We start from the raw sequence: 22,089 nt of genomic DNA, 5'->3' as shown, positions 1-22,089 counted from the left end.
TGTTGTCATGTGGTGTCATGTGTTGTCATGATTCATGTGCTGTCATGTGGTGTCTTGTGTCATGTGGTGTCATGTGATGTCATGTGGTGTCATGTGTCATGTGGTGTTATATATTCATGTATTGTCATGTGTCATGTGGTGTCATGTGCCGTGTGGTGTCACGTGGTATCATGTGTCATTTGGTGTTATGTGTTGTCATGTTTCATGTGTTGTAATGTGGTGTCTGGTGTCATGTGGTGTCATGTGGTGTCATGTGTCATCATGTGTCATGTGCCATGTGTCATCATGTGTCATGTGTTATCACGTGATGTCATGTGTCATGTGTCATCATATGTCTTGTGGTGTCATGTCATGTGGTATCACATTGTCATGTGTCATGTGCCATCATGTGTTGTCATGTGTCGTCATGTGTCATGTGGTGTCATGTGTCAACATGTGTCATGTGGTGTCATGTTTTGTCATGTTTCATGTGTTGTAATGTGGTGTCTGGTGTCATGTGGTGTCATGTGGTATCATGTGTCATCATGTGTCATGTGGTGTCATGTGGTGTCATGTGCCATGTGTCATCATGTGTCATGTGTTATCATGCGATGTCATGTGTCATGTGTCATCATATCTCATGTGGTATCATGTGGTGTCATGTGGTGTCATGTGCCATCATGTGTTGTCATGTGTTGTCATGTGTCATGTGTTGTCATATGTCAACATGTGTCATGTGGTGTCATGTGGTGTCATGTGCCATGTGTCATCATGGATCTTCATGTGTCATGTGGTGTCATGTGTCAACATGTGTCATGTGGTGTCATGTGGTGTCATGCGCCATCATGTGTCATGTGGTGTCATGTGCCATGCGTCATCATGTGTCATGTGGTATCATGTGTCATGTGGTGTCATGTGTCTTCATATGTCCTGTGTCATGCGGTGTCATGTGTCATCATGTGTCATCATGTGGTGTCATGTGTCATGTGGTGTCATATGTTGTCATGTGGTGTCATATGTTGTCATGATTCATGTGTTGTCATGTGGTGTCTTGTGTCATGTGATGTCATGTGGTGTCATGTGTCATCATGTGTCATGTGGTATCATGTGTCATGTGTTGTCATGTAGTGTCATATGTCATGTCTTGTTATGTGTCATGTGTTGTCATGTGTTGTCATGTGTTGTCATGTGTCATGTGATGTCATGTGTCATGTGTTGTCATGTAGTTTCATGTGTTGTCATGTGGTGTCATGTTTCATGTGTTGTCATGTGGTGTCATGTGTCATGTGTTGTCATGTATCGTCATGTGGTTTCATGTGTCATCATGTGGTATCATGTGTCATTTACTTTCATGTACTGTCATGTGTCATGTGGTGTCATGTGGTGTCATGTTGTGTCTTGTGCCATGTCTCATCATGTGTCATGTGTTATCATGTGTTGTCATGTGTCATGTGGTGTCATGTGGTGTCATGTGTCAACATGTGTCATGTGGTGTCATGTGTTGTTATGTGGTGTCATGTGTTGTCATGATTCATGTGTCGTCATGTAGTGTCATGTGATGCCATGTGGTGTCATGTGTCATCATGTGTCATCATGTGGTGTCACATGCCATGTGGTGTCATGTGGTGTCATGTGCCATGTGTCGTCATGTAGTGTCATGTGATGCCATGTGGTGTCATGTGTCATCATGTGTTTTCATGTTTCGTCTTGTGATGTCATGTGTCATTATGTGGTATCATATGTAATTTACTGTCATGTAGTGTCATGTGTCATGTGGTGTCGTGTTGTCATGTGTTGTCATGTTTCATGTGTGGTCATGCGGTGTCTTGTGTCAAGTGGTGTTATGTGGTATCATGTGTCATCATGAGTCATGTGGTGTCATGTGTCGTCATGTATCATGTGGTTTCATGGTGTCATGTGTCATGTGTTGTCATATGTTGTCATGTGGTGTCATGTGTCATGTGGTGTCATATGTTGTCATGTGGTGTCATGTGTTGTCATGATTCATGTGCTGTCATGTGGTGTCTTGTGTCATGTGGTGTCATGTGATGTCATGTGGTGTCATGTGTCATGTGGTGTTATGTATTCATGTATTGTCATGTGTCATGTGGTGTCATGTGCCGTGTGGTGTCACGTGGTGTCATGTGTCATTTGGTGTCATGTGTTGTCATGTTTCATGTGTTGTTATGTGGTGTCTGGTGTCTTGTGGTGTCATGTGGTGTCATGTGTCATATGCCATGTGTCATCATGTGTCATGTGATGTCATGTGTCATGTGTCATCATATGTCATGTGGTGTCATGTGGTGTTATGTCATGTGGTATCACATGGTCATGTGTCATCATGTGTCATGTGCCATCATGTGTTGTCATGTGTCGTCATGTGTCATGTGGTGTCATGTGTCAACATGTGTCATGTGGTGTCATGTGTTATCATGTTTCATGTGTTTTAATGTGGTGTCTGGTGTCATGTGGTGTCATGTGGTGTCATGTGTCATCATGTGTCATGTGGTGTCATGTGGTGTCATGTGCCATGTGTCATCATGTGTCATGTGTTATCATGCGATGTCATGTGTCATGTATCATCATATCTCATGTGGTATCATGTGGTGTGATGTGGTGTCATGTCATGTGTCATGTGGTGTCATGTGCCATCATGTGTTGTCATGTGTCGTCATGTGTCATGTGGTGTCATGTGTCATGTGGTGTCATGTGTCATGTGGTGTCATGTGGCGTCATGTGCCATGTGTCATCATGTATCTTCATGTGTTGTCATGTGTCATGTGGTGTCATGTGTCATGTGGAGTCATGTGGTATCATGTGCCATCATGTGTCATGTGGTGTCATGTGCCATGCATCATCATGTGTCGTCATGTGTGTCATCATTTGTCATGTGGTATCATGTGTCATGTGGTGTCATGTGTCATCATATGTCCTGTGTCATGTGGTGTCATGTGTCATCATTTGTCATCATGTGGTATCATGTGTCATGTGGTGTCATATGTTGTCATGTGGTGTCATGTGTTGTCATGATTCATGTGTTGTCAAGTGGTGTCTTGTGTCATCATGTGTCATGTGGTATCATGTGTCATGTGTTGTCATGTAGTGTCATGTGTCATGTCTTGTTATGTATCATGTGTTGTCATGTATCATGTGATGTCATGTGTCATGTTTTGTCATGTAGTTTCATGTGTTGTCATATGGTGTCATGTTTCATGTGTTGTCATGTGGTGTCATGTGTTGTCATGTAGTGTCATGTGGTGCCATGTGGTGTCATGTATCATCATGTGTTGTCATGTATCGTCATGTGGTTTCATGTGTCATCATGTGGTATCATGTGTCATTTACTGTCATGTACTGTCATGTGTCATGTGGTGTCATGTGGTGTCATGTTGTGTCATTTGCCATGTCTCATCATGTGTCATGTGTTATCACGTGTTGTCATGTGTCATGTGGTGTCATGTGGTGTCATGTGTCAACATGTGTCATGTGGTGTCATGTGTTGTTATGTGGCGTCATATGTCATCATGTGTCATCATGTGGTGTCACATGCCATGTAGTGTCATGTGGTGTCATGTGCCATGTGTCGTCATGTACTGTCATGTGATGCCATGTGGTGTCATGTGTCATCATGTGTTTTCATGTTTCGTCATGTGGTGTCATGTGTCATTATGTGGTATCATGTGTCATTTACTGTCATGTACTGTCATGTGTCATGTAGTGTAATGTGTCATGTGGTGTTGTGTTGTCATGTGTTGTCATGTTTCATGTGTTGTCATGTGGTGTCTTGTGTCAAGTGGTGTTATGTCGTATCATGTGTCATCATGTGTCATGTGGTGTCATGTGTCGTCATGTATCATGTGGTTTTATGGTGTCATGTGTCATGTGTTGTCTTATGTTGTCATATGTTGTCATGTGGTGTCATGTGTCATGTGGTGTCATATGTTGTCATGTGGTGTCATGTGTTGTCATGATTCATGTGTTGTCATGTGGTGTCTTGTGTCATGTGGTGTCATGTGATGTCATGTGGTGTCATGTGGTGTCATGTGTCATCATGTGTCATGTGGTATCATGTTTCATGTGTTGTCATGTAGTGTCATGTGTCATGTCATGTTATGTGTCATGTGGTGTCATGTGTTGTCATGTGTTGTGTGTCATGTGTCATCATATGTCATATGGTATCATGTGGTGTCATTTCATGTGGTATCACATGGTCATGTGTGGTGTTGTCATGTTTCATGTGGTGCCAGGTGTCATCATGTTTCATCATGTGTTGTCATGTATTATGTGTAGTCAGTCATGTGGTATTGTGTGTCATATTGTGTCATGTGTCATGTGGTATCATGTGGTATCATGTGTCATCATGTGTCATGTGGTGTCATGTGCCATGTGTCATCATGTGTCTTGTGTTATCATGTGATGTCATGTGTCATGTGTCATCATATGTCATGTGGTATCATGTGTCATCATGTGTCATGTGGTGTTATGTGTCGTCATGTATCATGTGGTGTCATGGTGTCATGTGTCATGTGTCATGTGTTGTCATATGTTGTCATGTGGTATCATGTGTCATGCGTCTTCATGTGGTGTCATGTGTCATGTGTTGTTATGTGGTGTCATGTGTTGTCATGTAGTGTCATGTGGTGCCATGTGGTGTCATGTGTCATCATGTGTCATGTGGTGTCATGTGCCATGTGTCATCATGTGTCATGTGTTATCATGTGATGTAATGTGTCATGTGTCATGTGATATCATGTGGTATCATGTGTCATGATGTGTTGTCAGTCATGTGGTATCGTTTGTCATATTGTGTCATGTGTCATGTGGTATCATGTGGTGTCATGTGTCATGTGTTGTCATGTGATGTCATGTATCGTCATGTTTTATGTATTGTAATGTTGTGTCTTGTGTCATGTGTTGTCATGTGGTGTCATGTTTCATATTTTGTCATGTGTCATGTGGTATCATGTAGTGTCATGTGGTTTCATGTCATCATGTGTTGTCATGGGTCATCATGTGATGTCATGTGTCATCATGTGGTATCATGTGTCATTATGGGTCATGTACTGTCATGTGTCATGTAGTGTCATGTGTCATGTGGTGTCATGTGTTGTCATGTGTTGTCATGTGTCATGGGTTTCATGTGCCATCATGTGTCATGTGCCATGTGTCATCATGTGGTATCATGTGTCATCATGTGTCATGTGTCATCATGTGTCATGTATTGTCATATGGTTTCATGTGGTGTCATGTGTCATGTGGTTTCATGTGTCATCATATGTCATGTGTCATGTGATGTCATGTGTCGTCATGTGTCATGTGGTGTCATGTGTCGTCATTTATCATGTGGTGTCATGGTGTCATGTGTCATGTTTTATCATATGTTGTCATGTGGTGTCATGTGTCATGTGTTTTCATGTGGTGCCATGTGTCATGTGATGTCATATATCATGTGGTGTCATTTGATGTCATGTGTCATTTGGTATCATGTGGTGTCATGCCATGTGGTGTCATGTGGTGTCACATGTCATGTGTCATCATGTGTCATGAGTTATCATGTGTTGTCATGTGTCATCATGTGTCATGTGGTGTCATGTGTCAACATGTGTCATGTGGTGTCGTGTGGTGTCACATGCCATCATGTGTCATTTAGTGTCATGTGGTGTCATGCGGTGTCATGTGCCATGTGTCATCATGTGTCATTGTATGTCATCATGTGTCATGTGGTGTCATGTGTCATGTGGTGTCATGTCATGTGGTTTCATGTGGTATCATGTGGTGTCATATGTCGTGTTGTCATGTGTCATCATGTTTCATGTGGTGCCAGGTGTCATCATGTTTCATCATGTGTTTTCATGTATCATGTGTTGTCGTGTTTCATGTGTTGTAATGTGGTGTCTAGTGTCATGTGGTGTCATGTGGTGTCTTGTGTCGTCATGTATCATGTGGTGTCATGATATCATGTGTCATGTGTTGTCATGTGGTGTCATGTGTCATGTGTCTTCATGTGGTGCCATGTGTCATGTGATGTCATGTGTCATGTGGTGTCATGTGCCATGTGTCATCATGTGTCTTGTGTTATCATGTGATGTCATGTGTCATCATATGTCATGTGGTATCATGTGGTGTCATGTGGTGTCATGTCATGTGGTGTCACATGGTCATGTGTCATCATGTGTCATGTGCCATCATGTGTTGTCATGTGTCATGTGTCAACATGTGTCATGTGGTGTCACGTGGTGTCATGTGCCATGTGTCATCGTGTGTCGTCATGTGTTGTCATGTGTCATGTGGTGTCATGTGTCAACATGTATCATGTGGTGTCATGTGCCATCATGTGTCATGTGGTGTCATGTGCCATGTGTCATCATGTGTCATCATGTGTTGTCATGTGTCGTGTGGTGTCATGTGTCAAAATGTGTCAAGTGGTGTCATGTGCCATCATGTATCATGTGGTGTCATGTGATGTCATGTGTCATTTGGTATCATGTGGTGTCATGCCATGTGGTGTCATGTGGTGTCACATGTCATGTGTCATCATGTGTCATGTGTTATCAGGTGTTGTCATGTGTCATCATGTGTCATGTGGTGTCATGTGTCAACATGTGTCATGTGGTGTCGTGTGGTGTCACATGCCATCATGTGTCATTTAGTGTCATGTGGTGTCATGCGGTGTCATGTGCCATGTGTCATCATGTTTCGTTGTATGTCATCATGTGTCATGTGGTGTCATGTGTTGTCATGTCATGTGGTGTCATGTGTCGTGGTGTCATGTGTCATCATGTTTCATGTGGTGCCAGGTGTCATCATGTTTCATCATGTGTTTTCATGTATCATGTGTTGTCATGTTTCATGTGTTGTAATGTGGTGTCTAGTGTCATGTGGTGTCATGTGGTATCATGTGTCATCATGTGTCATGTGGTGTCATGTGCCATGTGTCATCATGTGTCTTGTGTTATCATGTGATGTCATGTGTCATGTGTCATCATATGTCACGTGGTATCATGTGTCATCATGTGTCATGTGGTGTATTTTGTCGTCATGTATCATGTGGTGTCATGGTGTCATGTGTCATGTGTTGTCATATGTTGTCATGTGGTGTCATGTGTCATGTGTCTTCATGTGATGCCATGTGTCATGTGATGTCATGTGTCATGTGGGTCATGTGCCATGTGTCATCATGTGTCTTGTGTTATCATGTGATGTCATGTGTCATCATATGTCATGTGGTATCATGTGGTGTCATGTGCCATGTGTCATCATGTGTTGTCATGTGTCATATGGTGTCATGTGTCAACATGTATCATGTGGTGTCATGTGCCATCATGTGTCATGTGGTGTCATGTGCCATGTGTCATCATGTGTCATCATGTGTCATCATGTGTTGTCATGTGTCATGTGGTGTCATGTGTCAACATGTGTCATGTGGTGTCACGTGGTGTCATGTGCCATGTGTCATCATGTGTTGTCATGTGTCATATGGTGTCATGTGTCAACATGTATCATGTGGTGTCATGTGCCATCATGTGTCATGTGGTGTCATGTGCCATGTGTCATCATGTGTCATCATGTGTCATCATGTGTTGTCATGTGTCATGTGGTGTCATGTGTCAACATGTGTCATGTGGTGTCATGTGCCATCATGTATCATGGTGTTGTCATGTGATGTCATGTGTCATTTGGTATCATGTGGTGTCATGTCATGTGGTGTCATGTGGTGTCACATGTCATGTGTCATCATGTGTCATGTGTTATCATGTGTTGTCATGTGTCATCATGTGTCATCATGTGTCATGTGGTGTCATGTGTCAACATATGTCATGTGGTGTCACATGCCATCATGTGTCATTTAGTGTCATGTTGTGTCATGCGGTGCCATGTGCCATGTGTCATCATGTGTCGTTGTGTGTCATCATGTGTCATGTGGTGTCATATGTCATGTGGTATCATGTGGTATCATGTGGTGTCATGTGTCGTGGTGTCATGTGTCATCATGTTTCATGTGGTGCCAGGTGTCATCATGTTTCATCATGTGTTTTCATGTATCATGTGTTGTCATGTTTCATGTGTTGTAATGTGGTGTCTAGTGTCATGTGGTGTCATGTGGTGTCATGTGTCATCATGTGTCATGTGGTGTCATGTGCCATGTGTCATCATGTGTCTTGTGTTATCATGTGATGTCATGTGTCATGTGTCATCATGTCACGTGGTATCATGTGTCATCATGTGTCATGTGGTGTCTTGTGTCATCATGTATCATGTGGTGTCATGGTGTCATGTGTCATGTGTTGTCATATGTTGTCATATGGTGTCATGTGTAATATGTCTTCATGTGGTGCCATGTGTCATGTGATGTCATGTGTCATGTGGTGTCATGTGCCATGTGTCATCATGTGTCTTGTGTTATCATGTGATGTCATGTGTCATGTGTCATCATATGTCCTGTGTCATTTGGTGTCATGTGTCATCATGTGTCATGTGCCATGTGGTATCATGTGGTGTCATGTGTCATCATGTGTCATGTGGTGTCATGTGCCATGTGTCATCATGTGTCTTGTGTTATCATGTGATGTCATGTGTCATGTGTCATCATATGTCATGTGGTATCATGTGTCAACATGTGTCATGTGGTGTCATGTGTCAGCATGTGTCATGTGGTGTCATGTGCCATGTGTCATCATGTGTCTTGTGTTATCATGTGATGTCATGTGTCATGTGTCATCATATGTCATGTGGTATCATGTGTCATCATGTGTCATGTGGTATCTTGTGTCGTCATGTATCATGTGGTGTCATGATGTCATGTGTCATGTGTTGTCATATGTTGTCATGTGGTGTCATGTGTCATGTGTCTTCATGTGGTGCCATGTGTCATGTGATGCCATGTGTCATGTGGTGTCATGTGCCATGTGTCATCATGTATCTTGTGTTATCATTTGATATCATGTGTCATCATATGTCATGTGGTATCATGTGGTGTCATGTGGTGTCATGTCATGTGGTGTCACATGGTCATGTGTCATCATGTGTCATGTGCCATCATGTGTTGTCATGTGTCATATGGTGTCATGTGTCAACATGTGTCATGTGGTGTCACGTGGTGTCATGTGCCATGTGTCATCATGTGTCATCATGTGTTGTCATGTGTCATGTGGTGTCATGTGTCAACATGTGTCATGTGGTGTCATGTGCCATCATGTGTCATGTGGTGTCATGTGGTGTCATGTGTCATCATATGTCCTTTGTCATGTGGTGTCATGTGTCATCATGTGGTGTCATGTGTCATGTGGTATCATATGTTGTCATGTGGTGTCATGTGTTGTCATGATTCATGTGTTGTCATGTGGTGTCTTGTGTTATGTGGTATCATGTTATGGCATGTGGTGTCATGTGGTGTCATGTGTCATAATGTGTCATGTGGTATCATGTGTCATGTGTTGTCATGTAGTATCATGTGTCATGTCATTTTATGTGTCATGTGGTGTCATGTATTGTCATGTGTCATGTGTCATCATATGTCATATGGTATCATGTGGTGTCATGTCATGTGGTGTCACATGGTCATGTGTTGTGGTGTCATGTGTCATCATGTTTCAGATGGTGCCAGGTGTCATCATGTTTGATCATGTGTTGTCATGTATCATGTGTTGTAAGTCATGTGGTATCATGTGTCATATTGTGTCATGTGTCATGTGGTATAATGTGGTGTCATGTGTCATCATGTGTCATGTGGTGTCATGTGCCATGTGTCATCATATGTCATGTGGTATCATGTGTCATCATGTGTCATGTGGTGTCATGTCATGTGGCGTCACATGGTCATGTGTCATGATGTGTCATGTGCCATCATGTGTTGTCTTGTGTCGTCATGTATCATGTGGTGTCACGGTGTCATGTGTCATGTGTCATGTGTTGTCATATGTTGTCATGTGGTGTCATGTGGCATGTGTCTTCATGTGGTGCCATGTGTCATGTGATGTCATGTGTCATGTGGTATCATGTGCCATGTGTCATCATGTGTCTTGTGTTATCATGTGATGTCATGTGTCATGTGTCATCATATGTCATGTGGTGTCATGTCATGTGGCGTCACATGGTCATGTGTCATGATGTGTCATGTGCCATCATGTGTTGTCATGTGTCGTCATGTGTCATGTGGTGTCACGTGGTGTCATGTGCCATGTGTCAGCATGTGTCGTCATGTGTTGTCATGTGGTGTGATGTGTCAACATGTGCCATGTGGTGTCATGTGGTGTCATGTGCCATCATGTGTCATGTGGTGTCATGTGCCATGTGTCATCATGTGTCGTCATGTGTGTCATCATGTGTCATGTGATATCATGTGTCATGTGGTGTCATGTGGTGTCATGTGTCATCATAAGTCCTGTGTCATGTGGTGTCATGTGTCATCATGGGTCATCATGTGTCATCATGTGGTGGCATGTGTCATGTGGTGTCATATGTTGTCATGTGGTGTCATGTGTTGTCATGATTCATGTGTTGTCATGTGGTATCTTGTGTCATGTGGTATCATGTGATGTCATGTGGTGTCATGTGGTGTCATGTGCCATGTGTCATCGTGTGTTGTCATGTGTCATCATGTGTCATATGGTATCATGTATCATGTGTTGTCATGTAATGTCATGTGTCATGTCATTTTATGTGTCATGTGTTGTCATGTGTTGTCATGTGTCATGTGTTGTCATGTAGTTTCATTTGTTGCCATGTGGTGTCATGTGTCATGTGTTGTCATGTGGTGTCATGTGTCATGTGTTGTCATGTAGTGTCATGTGGTGCCGTGTGGTGTCATGTGTCATCATGTGTTGTCATTTGTCGTCATGTGGCGTCACATGGTCATGTGTCATGTGGCATGTGACATGTGTCATGTGGTGTCACATGGTCATGTGTCATGTGCCATCATGTGTTGTCATGTGTCGTCATGTGTCATGTGGTGTCATGTGTCAACATATGTCATGTGGTATCATGTGGTGTCATGTGCCATGTGTCATCATGTGTCATCATGTGTCGTCATGTGTTGTCATGTGTTATGTGGTGTCATGTGTCATGTGGTGTCATGTGGTTTCATGTGTTGTCATGTATCATGTGTTGTCATGTGGTGTCGTGATGCCATGTGGTGTCATATGGTGTCATGTGTCATGTGTCATGTGGTATAATATGTCATTTGTTGTCATGTAGTGTCATGTGTCATGTCATGTCATGTGTCATATGGTGTCATGTGTTGTCATGTGTCATGTGATTACATGTGTCATGTGTTGTCATGTAGTTTCATGTGTTGTCATGTGGTGTCATGTGTCATGTGTTGTCATGTGGTATCATGTGTTGTCATGTAGTGTCATGTGGTGCCATGTGGTGTCATGTGTCATCATGCGTCATGTGGTGTCATGTGCCATGTGTCATCATGTGTTGTCATGTGTCATGTGGTGTCATGTGCCATCATGTGTCATGTGGTGTCATGTGCCATGTGTCATCATGTGTCGTCATGTGTCATCATGTGTCATGTGGTATCATGTGTTGTCATGTAATGTCATGTATCATATCATGTTATGTGTCATGTGGTGTCATGTGTTGTCATGTGTCATGTGTTGTCATGTAGTTTCATGTGTTGTCATGTGGTGTCATGTGTCATGTGGTGTCATGTCATGTGGTGTCATGTGGTATCATGTGGTGTCATATGATGTCATGTGTCGTGTGGTGTCACGTGGTGTCACGTGTCATTTGGTGTCATGTGTTGTCATGCTTCATGTGTTGTAATGTGCTTTCTAGTGTCATGTGGTGTCATATGTCATCATGTGTCATGTGGTGTCATGTGCCATGTGTCATCATGTGTCATTTGTTATCATGTGATGTCATGTGTCATGTGTCATCATATGTCATGTGGTATCATGTGTCATCCTGTGTCATGTGGTTTCATGTGTCGTCATGTGTCATGTGGTGTCATGGTTTCATGTGTCATGTGTCATGTGTTGTCATATGTTGTCATGTGGTGTCATGTGGTATCATGTGTCTTCATGTGGTGCCATTTGTCATGTAATGTCATGTGCCATGTGGTGTCATGTGCCATGTGTCATCATGTGTCATGTGTTATCATGTGATGTCATGTGTTATGTGTCATCATATGTCATGTAGTATCATGTGGTGTCACATGGTCATGTGTCATCATGTGTCATGTGCCATCATGTGTTGTCATGTGTTGTCGTGTGTCATGTGGTGTTATGTGTCAACATGTGTCATGTGGTGTCATGTGCCATGTGTCATCACGTGTCATCATGTGTTGTCATGTGGTGTCATGTGTCAACATGTGTCATGTGGTGTCATGTGCCATCATGTGGCATGTGATGTTATGTGCCATCATGTGTCGTCATGTGTCATCATGTGTCATGTGGTATCATGTGCCATGTGTTATCATGTAGTGTCATGTGTCATGTCATGTTATGTGTCATGTGGTGTCATGTGTTGTCATGAGTCATGTGATGTCATATGTCATGTGTTGTCATGTAGTTTCATGTGTTGTCATGTGGTGTCATGTGTCATGTGGTATCATGTGTTGTCATGTCATGTGGTGTCATGTGGTATCATGTGGTGTCATATGGTGTCATGTGTCGTGTGGTGTCATGCGTCATTTTGTGTCATGTGTTGTCATGCTTCATGTGTTGTAATGTGGTTTCTAGTGTCATGTGGTGTCATGTGGTGTCATGTGTCATCATGTGTCATGTGATGTCATGTGCCATATGTCATCATGTGTCATGTGATGTCATGTGTCATGTGTCATCATATGTCATGTGGTATCATATGTCATCATGTGTCATGTGGTGTCATGTGTCGTCATGTGTCATGTGGTGTCATGGTGTCATGTGTCATGTGTCATGTGTTGTCATATGTTGTCATGTGGTGTCATGTGTCATGTGTCTTCATGTGGTGCCATTTGTCATGTGATGTCATGTGCCATTTGGTGTCATGTGCCATGTGTCATCATGTGTCATGTGTTATCATGTGATGTCATGTGTTATGTGTCATCATATGTCATGTGGTATCATGTGGTGTCACATGGTCATGTGTCATCATGTGTCATGTGCCATCATGTGTTGTCATGTGTTGTCATGTGTCATGTGGTGCCATGTGGTGTCATGTGTCATGTGGTATCATGTGCCATGTGTCATCATGTGTCGTCATGTGTTGTCATGTGGTGTCATGTGTCAACATGTATCATGTGGTATCATGTGCCATCATGTGTCATATGGTGTCATGTGCCTTGTGTCATCATGTGTCGTCATGTGTGTCATCATGTGTCATGTGGTATCATGTGTCATGTGATGTCATGTGGTGTCATGTGTCATCATATGTCCTGTGTCATGTGGTGTCATGTGTCATCATGTGTCATCATGTGTCATCATGTGGTGTCATGTGTCATGTGGTATCATATGTTGTCATGTGTCGTCATGATTCATGTGTTGTCATGTGGTGTCTTATGTCATGTGGTGTCATGTGATGTCATGTGGTGTGATTTGATGTCATGTGTCATCATGTGCCATGTGCTATCATGTGTCATGTGTTGTCATTTAGTGTCATGTGTCATGTCATGTTATGTGTCATGTGGTGTCATGTGTTGTCATGTGTCATGTTATGTCATGTGTGAAAGCTTGTCTCCTTTCTGGTGAAGAATTGGCTTGGTAGTTTGGTCTGCCCTGTTCCCATGATGCACTGGGCCAGGGATAGACTAATTTGCATATAGCCAGGTTCTGAGCTGGGATGAGGCAGTGAGCTAAATAACGGTGATGGATCAAGCCCTGATCTTTGGAATGGGTAAGAGTGGTCTGCTTAATTCAGATACTCTGTTCATCACCACCCCCTTTTCTGAATTGTGTTTGGCCACTATAGGTGTGGCATGGTATACTCAGACATGAGTCCCGTGCTCACTGCTCCATCAGGATTCAAGCAAGCCGGGCCGACGGGGCTGAAATGCCAGAAACCGGTCCCCGGTAGCTTGTCTCCTTTCTGGTGAAGAATTGGCTTGGTAGTTTGGTCAACCCCTGTTCCCATGATGCACGGGGTCAGGGACAGACTAATTTGGATATAGCCAGGTTCTGAGCTGGGATGGGGCAGTGAGCTAAATAACGGTGATGGATCAAGCCCTGATCCTTGGACTGGGTAAGAGTGGTCTGCTTAATTCAGACACTCTGTTCATCACCACCCCCTTTTCTGAATCATTTTTGGCCACTATAGGTGTGGCAGGGTATACTCAGACATGAGTCCCTTGCTCACTGCTCCATCAGGATTCAAGCAAGCCGGGCCGACGAGGCTGAAATGCCAGAAACCGGTCCCCGGTAGCTTGTCTCCTTTCTGGTGAAGAATTGGCTTGGTAGTTTGGTCTGCCCTGTTCCCATGATGCACTGGGCCAGGGACAGACTAATTTACATATAGCCAGGTTCTGAGCTGGGATGGGGCAGTGAGCTAAATAACGGTGATGGATCAAGCCCTGATCTTTGGACTGGGTAAGAGTGGTCTGCTTAATTCAGACACTCTGTTCATCACCACCCCCTTTTCTGAATCGTTTTTGGCCACTATAGGTGTGGCAGGTGTCACGACTGGATTTTCGGACTAGATGGATTAGCTCACTAGAATATCACACACCCAGCCGAAACGTAATGAGGTTCCGTGACAATTCGAAACCCGTGTTTTCGACGTTGTCGTAAACCTATAATTTCGGTACCAGTGAACCGTAAATGATCCATATAGTATATCCTGGTGTTTTCGCTATGCTATGAGCAAGAACACTCTTGTTACAAGCACATTTCCGGTACATCATGGCATCCATTTTATAATAAAGCATCCATCTTGTATTTTTGCCCTCACATAGTCAATGAGTAAACAGTGACCTCCGATCAATTCATTTCGCTAAAGGACACGTAGGCTTTAGCCGGCGATTCACCTTGTGAATGACACGTGCACCCTAGTTCAGAAACGCTGTGGACGCATGACTCGGCAGAAGCTGCTCCCTCTGCCTGAGGCCAGTCCTGCTATACTGGTTCTCGTGCTCGTTAGACTGATCATGATTAGGCGGCCGAAAACGGCAGCCTTGCCCATTTACGACCCACAAACATCTCTTATCCTGTTTTTCTATCTTCTACACCTGGCTCTGCTCCTTTCCTTCTGGGCCTTTATTAGGGGGAGGTAACGAAATTTACGATGAGGCGGTCCGGCTCCTGAATGAGAAGATGACATGAGATTTTGATCGAACAGTGGGAACCCCTCATTCGTAATGTTTGACATCAGAAATTCATTGACAGTTCCTGTTTAACGCCAAATATTTATTGTTTAGGATACAAAGTTTAAGAAATGTACAAGTATGTGAAGAATGTTGCCTACAGCTAAAAATTGTGTATCATGTGGTGTCATGTCATGTGGTGTCATGTGGTGTCACATGTCATGTGTCATCATGTGTCATGTGTTATCATGTGTTGTCATCATGTGTCATCATGTGTCATGTGGTGTCATGTGTCAACATATGTCATGTGGTGTCGTGTGGTATCACATGCCATCATGTGTCATTTAGTGTCATGTTGTGTCATGCGGTGCCATGTGCCATGTGTCATCATGTGTCGTTGTGTGTCATCATGTGTCATGTGGTGTCATATGTCATGTGGTGTCATGTGGTATCATGTGGTGTCATGTGTCGTGGTGTCATGTGTCATCATGTTTCATGTGGTGCCAGGTGTCATCATGTTTCATCATGTGTTTTCATGTATCATGTGTTGTCATGTTTCATGTGTTGTAATGTGGTGTCTAGTGTCATGTGGTGTCATGTGGTGTCATGTGTCATCATGTGTCATGTGGTGTCATGTGCCATGTGTCATCATGTGTCTTGTGTTATCATGTGATGTCATGTGTCATGTGTCATCATATGTCACGTGGTATCATGTGTCATCATGTGTCATGTGGTGTCTTGTGTCGTCATGTATCATGTGGTGTCATGTGTCATGTGTCATGTGTCATGTGTTGTCATATGTTGTTATATGGTGTCATGTGTTATGTGTCTTCATGTGGTGCCATGTGTCATGTGATGTCATGTGTCATGTGGTGTCATGTGCCATGTGTCATCATGTGTCTTGGGTTATCATGTGATGTCATGTGTCATCATATGTCCTGTGTCATTTGGTGTCATGTGTCATCATGTGTCATGTGCCATGTGGTATCATGTGGTATCATGTGTCATCATGTGTCATGTGGTGTCATGTGCCATGTGTCATCATGTGTCTTGTGTTATCATGTGATGTCATGTGTCATGTGTCATCATATGTCATGTGGTGTCATGTGTCAACATGTGTCATGTGGTGTCATGTGTCAGCATGTGTCATGTGGTGTCATGTGCCATGTGTCATCATGTGTCTTGTGTTATCATGTGATGTCATGTGTCATGTGTCATCATATGTCACATGGTATCATCTGGCATCATGTGTCATGTGGTGTCTTGTGTCGTCATGTATCATGTGGTGTCATGGTGTCATGTGTCATGTGTTGTCATATGTTGTCATGTGGTGTCATGTGTCTTCATGTGGTGCCATGTGTCATGTGATGCCATGTGTCATGTGGTGTCATGTGCCATGTGTCATCATGTATCTTGTGTTATCATTTGATGTCATGTGTCATCATATGTCATGTGGTATCATGTGGTGTCATGTGGTGTCATGTCATGTGGTGTCACATGGTCATGTGTCATCATGTGTCATGTGCCATCATGTGTTGTCATGTGTCATGTGGTGTCATGTGTCAACATGTGTCATGTGGTGTCACGTGGTGTCATGTGCCATGTGTCATCATGTGTCATCATGTGTTGTCATGTGTCATGTGGTGTCATGTGTCAACATGTGTCATGTGGTGTCATGTGCCATCATGTGTCATGTGGTGTCATGTGGTGTCATGTGTCATCATATATCCTTTGTCATGTGGTGTCATGTGTCATCATGTGGTGTCATGTGTCATGTGGTATCATATGTTGTCATGTGGTGTCATGTGTTGTCATGATTCATGTGTTGTCATGTGGTGTCTTGTGTCATGTGGTATCATGTTATGGCATGTGGTGTCATGTGGTGTCATGTGTCATAATGTGTCATGTGGTATCATGCGTCATGTGTTGTCATGTAGTGTCATGTGTCATGTCATGTTATGTGTCATGTGGTGTCATGTATTGTCATGTGTCATGTGTCATCATATGTCATATTGTATCATGTGGTGTCATGTCATGTGGTGTCACATGGTCATGTGTTGTGGTGTCATGTGTCATCATGTTTCAGATGGTGCCAGGTGTCATGTTTGATCATGTGTTGTCATGTATCATGTGGTGTCATGGTGTCATGTGCCATGTGTTGTCATATGTTGTCATGTGGTGTCATGTGGTGTCATGTGTTGTCATGTGGTATCATGTGTTGTCATGTAGTGTCATGTGGTACCATGTGGTGTCATGTGTCATCATGTGTCATGTGGTGTCATGTGCCATGTGTCATCATGTGTCATGTGTTATCATGTGATGTAATGTGTCATGTGTCATGTGATGTCATGTGTCATCATGTGGTATCATGTGTCGTCATGTGTTGTCATGTTTTATGTGTTGTCATGTGGTGTCTTGTGTGGTGCTCAGACATAATAACGACTCCAAAATATCGTTTAGACAGAATATCGAGTTTAAAATATCGTTTGGACAAAATATCGACAGGACAGAATATAGACAGCCAAAATATCGTTTTTAAGGTAAGTGAAGTAGTATTGACTGTAAATAATATAGAAAGTGAAAATATGTAAGGATATAATATAGATAGTAAAAAATAATCATTTTTTTGTTTTTTAGGGTTCAGGGTCAGTGTTGGGTTTTTGGGTCGGGTAAAGGGGTATTTTTAGGGTTCAGGGTCAGTTTTGGGTTTTTGGGTAAAGGGGTATTTTTAGGGTTCAGGGTCAGTTTTCAGTTTTTGGGTAAAGGGGTATATTTAGGGTTCAGGGTCAGTTTTCAGTTTTTGGGTAAAGGGGTATTTTTAGGGTTCAGGGTCAGTTTTCAGTTTTTGGGCAAAGGGGTATTTTTAGGGTTCAGGGTCAGTTTGGGGTTTTTGGGTAAAGGGGTATTTTTAGGGTTCAGGGTCAGTTTTCAGTTTTTGGGTATTATTTTATTATATTTTGTTACTATATATATATGTTTTAATAAATATGAAATAAAATTTTTTTATTTAACTTTCATTAATTATTTAATTATTATAAGTTAATTTAAGTAATTTTAAGTATATTTTAGTAATTAATTATTAATATTAATTTAATTTAACACTGTTTTTAGTAAATACGATATTTTTTACAACTATATTTTTGTAAACGATACATTTTAACTCAATATTTTTCTACTTACCTGTTTGTAGATAGAAACTCGATATTTTGACTCTCGATATTTTGTCAACGATATTTTTGATGGTCGATATTCTGTCCCTCGATATTATTTCAGTGATCCGTCTTGTGTCATGTGGTATCATGTGTCATGTGGTGTTATGTGTCGTCATGTATCATGTGGGGTCATGATGTCATGTGTCATGTGTTGTCATATGTTGTCATGTAGTGTCATGTGTCATGTGTCGTCATGTGGTGTCATGTGTCATGTGATGTCATGTGTCATGTGGTGTCATGTGGTGTCATATTGTGTCATGTGTCGTCATGTGTCACGTGGTGTCATGAGCCATGTGTCATCATGTGTCATGTGTTATTATGTGTTGTCATGTGTCGTATGTCATCATATGTCATATGGTATCATGTGGTGTCATGTCATGTGATGTCACATGGTCATGTGTCGTGGTGTCATGTGTCATCATGTTTTATGTGGTGCCAGGTGTCATCATGTTTAATCATGTGTTGTCATGTATCATGTGTTGTCAGTCATGTGGTATCGTTTGTCATATTGTGTCATGTGTCATGTGGTAGCATATGGTGTCATGTGTCATGTGTTGTCATGTGATGTCATGTATCGTCATGTTTTATGTGTTGTAATGTGGTGTCTTGTGTCATGTGTTGTCATGTGGTGTCATATGTCATGTGTTGTCATGTGGTGACAAGTATCATGAGGTGTCATGTTTCATGTTTTGTCATGTGTCATGTGTCATCATGTGTTGTCATTTGTCGTCATGTGGCGTCACATGGTCATGTGTCATGTGGCATGTGACATGTGTCATGTGGTGTCACATGGTCATGTGTCATGTGCCATCATGTGTTGTCATGTGTCGTCATGTGTCATGTGGTGTCATGTGTCAACATATGTCATGTGGTATCATGTGGTGTCATGTGCCATGTGTCATCATGTGTCATCATGTGTCGTCATGTGTTGTCATGTGTTATGTGGTGTCATGTGTCATGTGGTGTCATGTGGTTTCATGTGTTGTCATGTGTCATGTGTTGTCATGTGGTGTCGTGATGCCATGTGGTGTCATATGGTGTCATGTGTCATGTGTCATGTGGTATCATATGTCATTTGTTGTCATGTAGTGTCATGTGTCATGTCATGTCATGTGTCATATGGTGTCATGTGTTGTCATGTGTCATGTGATTACATGTGTCATGTGTTGTCATGTAGTTTCATGTGTTGTCATGTGGTGTCATGTGTCATGTGTTGTCATGTGGTATCATGTGTTGTCATGTAGTGTCATGTGGTGCCATGTGGTGTCATGTGTCATCATGCGTCATGTGGTGTCATGTGCCATGTGTCATCATGTGTTGTCATGTGTCATGTGGTGTCATGTGCCATCATGTGTCATGTGGTGTCATGTGCCATGTGTCATCATGTGTCGTCATGTGTCATCATGTGTCATGTGGTATCATGTGTTGTCATGTAATGTCATGTATCATATCATGTTATGTGTCATGTGGTGTCATGTGTTGTCATGTGTCATGTGTTGTCATGTAGTTTCATGTGTTGTCATGTGGTGTCATGTGTCATGTGGTGTCATGTCATGTGGTGTCATGTGGTATCATGTGGTGTCATATGATGTCATGTGTCGTGTGGTGTCACGTGGTGTCATGTGTCATTTGGTGTCATGTGTTGTCATGCTTCATGTGTTGTAATGTGCTTTCTAGTGTCATGTGGTGTCATATGTCATCATGTGTCATGTGGTGTCATGTGCCATGTGTCATCATGTGTCATTTGTTATCATGTGATGTCATGTGTCATGTGTCATCATATGTCATGTGGTATCATGTGTCATCCTGTGTCATGTGGTTTCATGTGTCGTCATGTGTCATGTGGTGTCATGGTTTCATGTGTCATGTGTCATGTGTTGTCATATGTTGTCATGTGGTGTCATGTCTTCATGTGGTGCCATTTGTCATGTAATGTCATGTGCCATGTGGTGTCATGTGCCATGTGTCATCATGTGTCATGTGTTATCATGTGATGTCATGTGTTATGTGTCATCATATGTCATGTAGTATCATGTGGTGTCACATGGTCATGTGTCATCATGTGTCATGTGCCATCATGTGTTGTCATGTGTTGTCGTGTGTCATGTGGTGTTATGTGTCAACATGTGTCATGTGGTGTCATGTGCCATGTGTCATCACGTGTCATCATGTGTTGTCATGTGGTGTCATGTGTCAACATGTGTCATGTGGTGTCATGTGCCATCATGTGGCATGTGGTGTCATGTGCCATCATGTGTCGTCATGTGTCATCATGTGTCATGTGGTATCATGTGTCATGTGTTATCATGTAGTGTCATGTGTCATGTCATGTTATGTGTCATGTGGTGTCATGTGTTGTCATGAGTCATGTGATGTCATATGTCATGTGTTGTCATGTAGTTTCATGTGTTGTCATGTGGTGTCATGTGGTATCATGTGTTGTCATGTCATGTGGTGTCATGTGGTATCATGTGGTGTCATATGGTGTCATGTGTCGTGTGGTGTCATGCGTCAATTTGTGTCATGTGTTGTCATGCTTCATGTGTTGTAATGTGGTTTCTAGTGTCATGTGGTGTCATGTGGTGTCATGTGTCATCATGTGTCATGTGGTGTCATGTGCCATATGTCATCATGTGTCATGTGATGTCATGTGTCATGTGTCATCATATGTCATGTGGTATCATATGTCATCATGTGTCATGTGGTGTCATGTGTCGTCATGTGTCATGTGGTGTCATGGTGTCATGTGTCATGTGTCATGTGTTGTCATATGTTGTCATGTGGTGTCATGTGTCATGTGTCTTCATGTGGTGCCATTTGTCATGTGATGTCATGTGCCATTTGGTGTCATGTGCCATGTGTCATCATGTGTCATGTGTTATCATGTGATGTCATGTGTTATGTGTCATCATATGTCATGTGGTATCATGTGGTGTCACATGGTCATGTGTCATCATGTGTCATGTGCTATCATGTGTTGTCATGTGTTGTCATGTGTCATGTGGTGCCATGTGGTGTCATGTGTCATGTGGTATCATGCGCCATGTGTCATCATGTGTCGTCATGTGTTGTCATGTGGTGTCATGTGTCAACATGTATCATGTGGTATCATGTGCCATCATGTGTCATATGGTGTCATGTGCCTTGTGTCATCATGTGTCGTCATGTGTGTCATCATGTGTCATGTGGTATCATGTGTCATGTGATGTCATGTGGTGTCATGTGTCATCATATGTCCTGTGTCATGTGGTGTCATGTGTCATCATGTGTCATCATGTGTCATCATGTGGTGTCATGTGTCATGTGGTATCATATGTTGTCATGTGGTGTCATATGTCGTCATGATTCATGTGTTGTCATGTGGTGTCTTATGTCATGTGGTGTCATGTGATGTCATGTGGTGTGATTTGATGTCATGTGTCATCATGTGCCATGTGCTATCATGTGTCATGTGTTGTCATTTAGTGTCATGTGTCATGTCATGTTATGTGTCATGTGGTGTCATGTGTTGTCATGTGTCATGTTATGTCATGTGTGAAAGCTTGTCTCCTTTCTGGTGAAGAATTGGCTTGGTAGTTTGGTCTGCCCTGTTCCCATGAGGCACTGGGCCAGGGATAGACTAATTTGCATATAGCCAGGTTCTGAGCTGGGATGGGGCAGTGAGCTAAATAACGGTGA

This window comes from Lissotriton helveticus, chromosome 3_2, assembly GCF_964261635.1.
Source record: "Lissotriton helveticus chromosome 3_2, aLisHel1.1, whole genome shotgun sequence".
Lineage (NCBI taxonomy): Eukaryota > Metazoa > Chordata > Amphibia > Caudata > Salamandridae > Lissotriton > Lissotriton helveticus.
The sequence above is the reverse complement of the archived record's forward strand: the minus strand, read 5'-3'. Positions refer to the sequence as shown.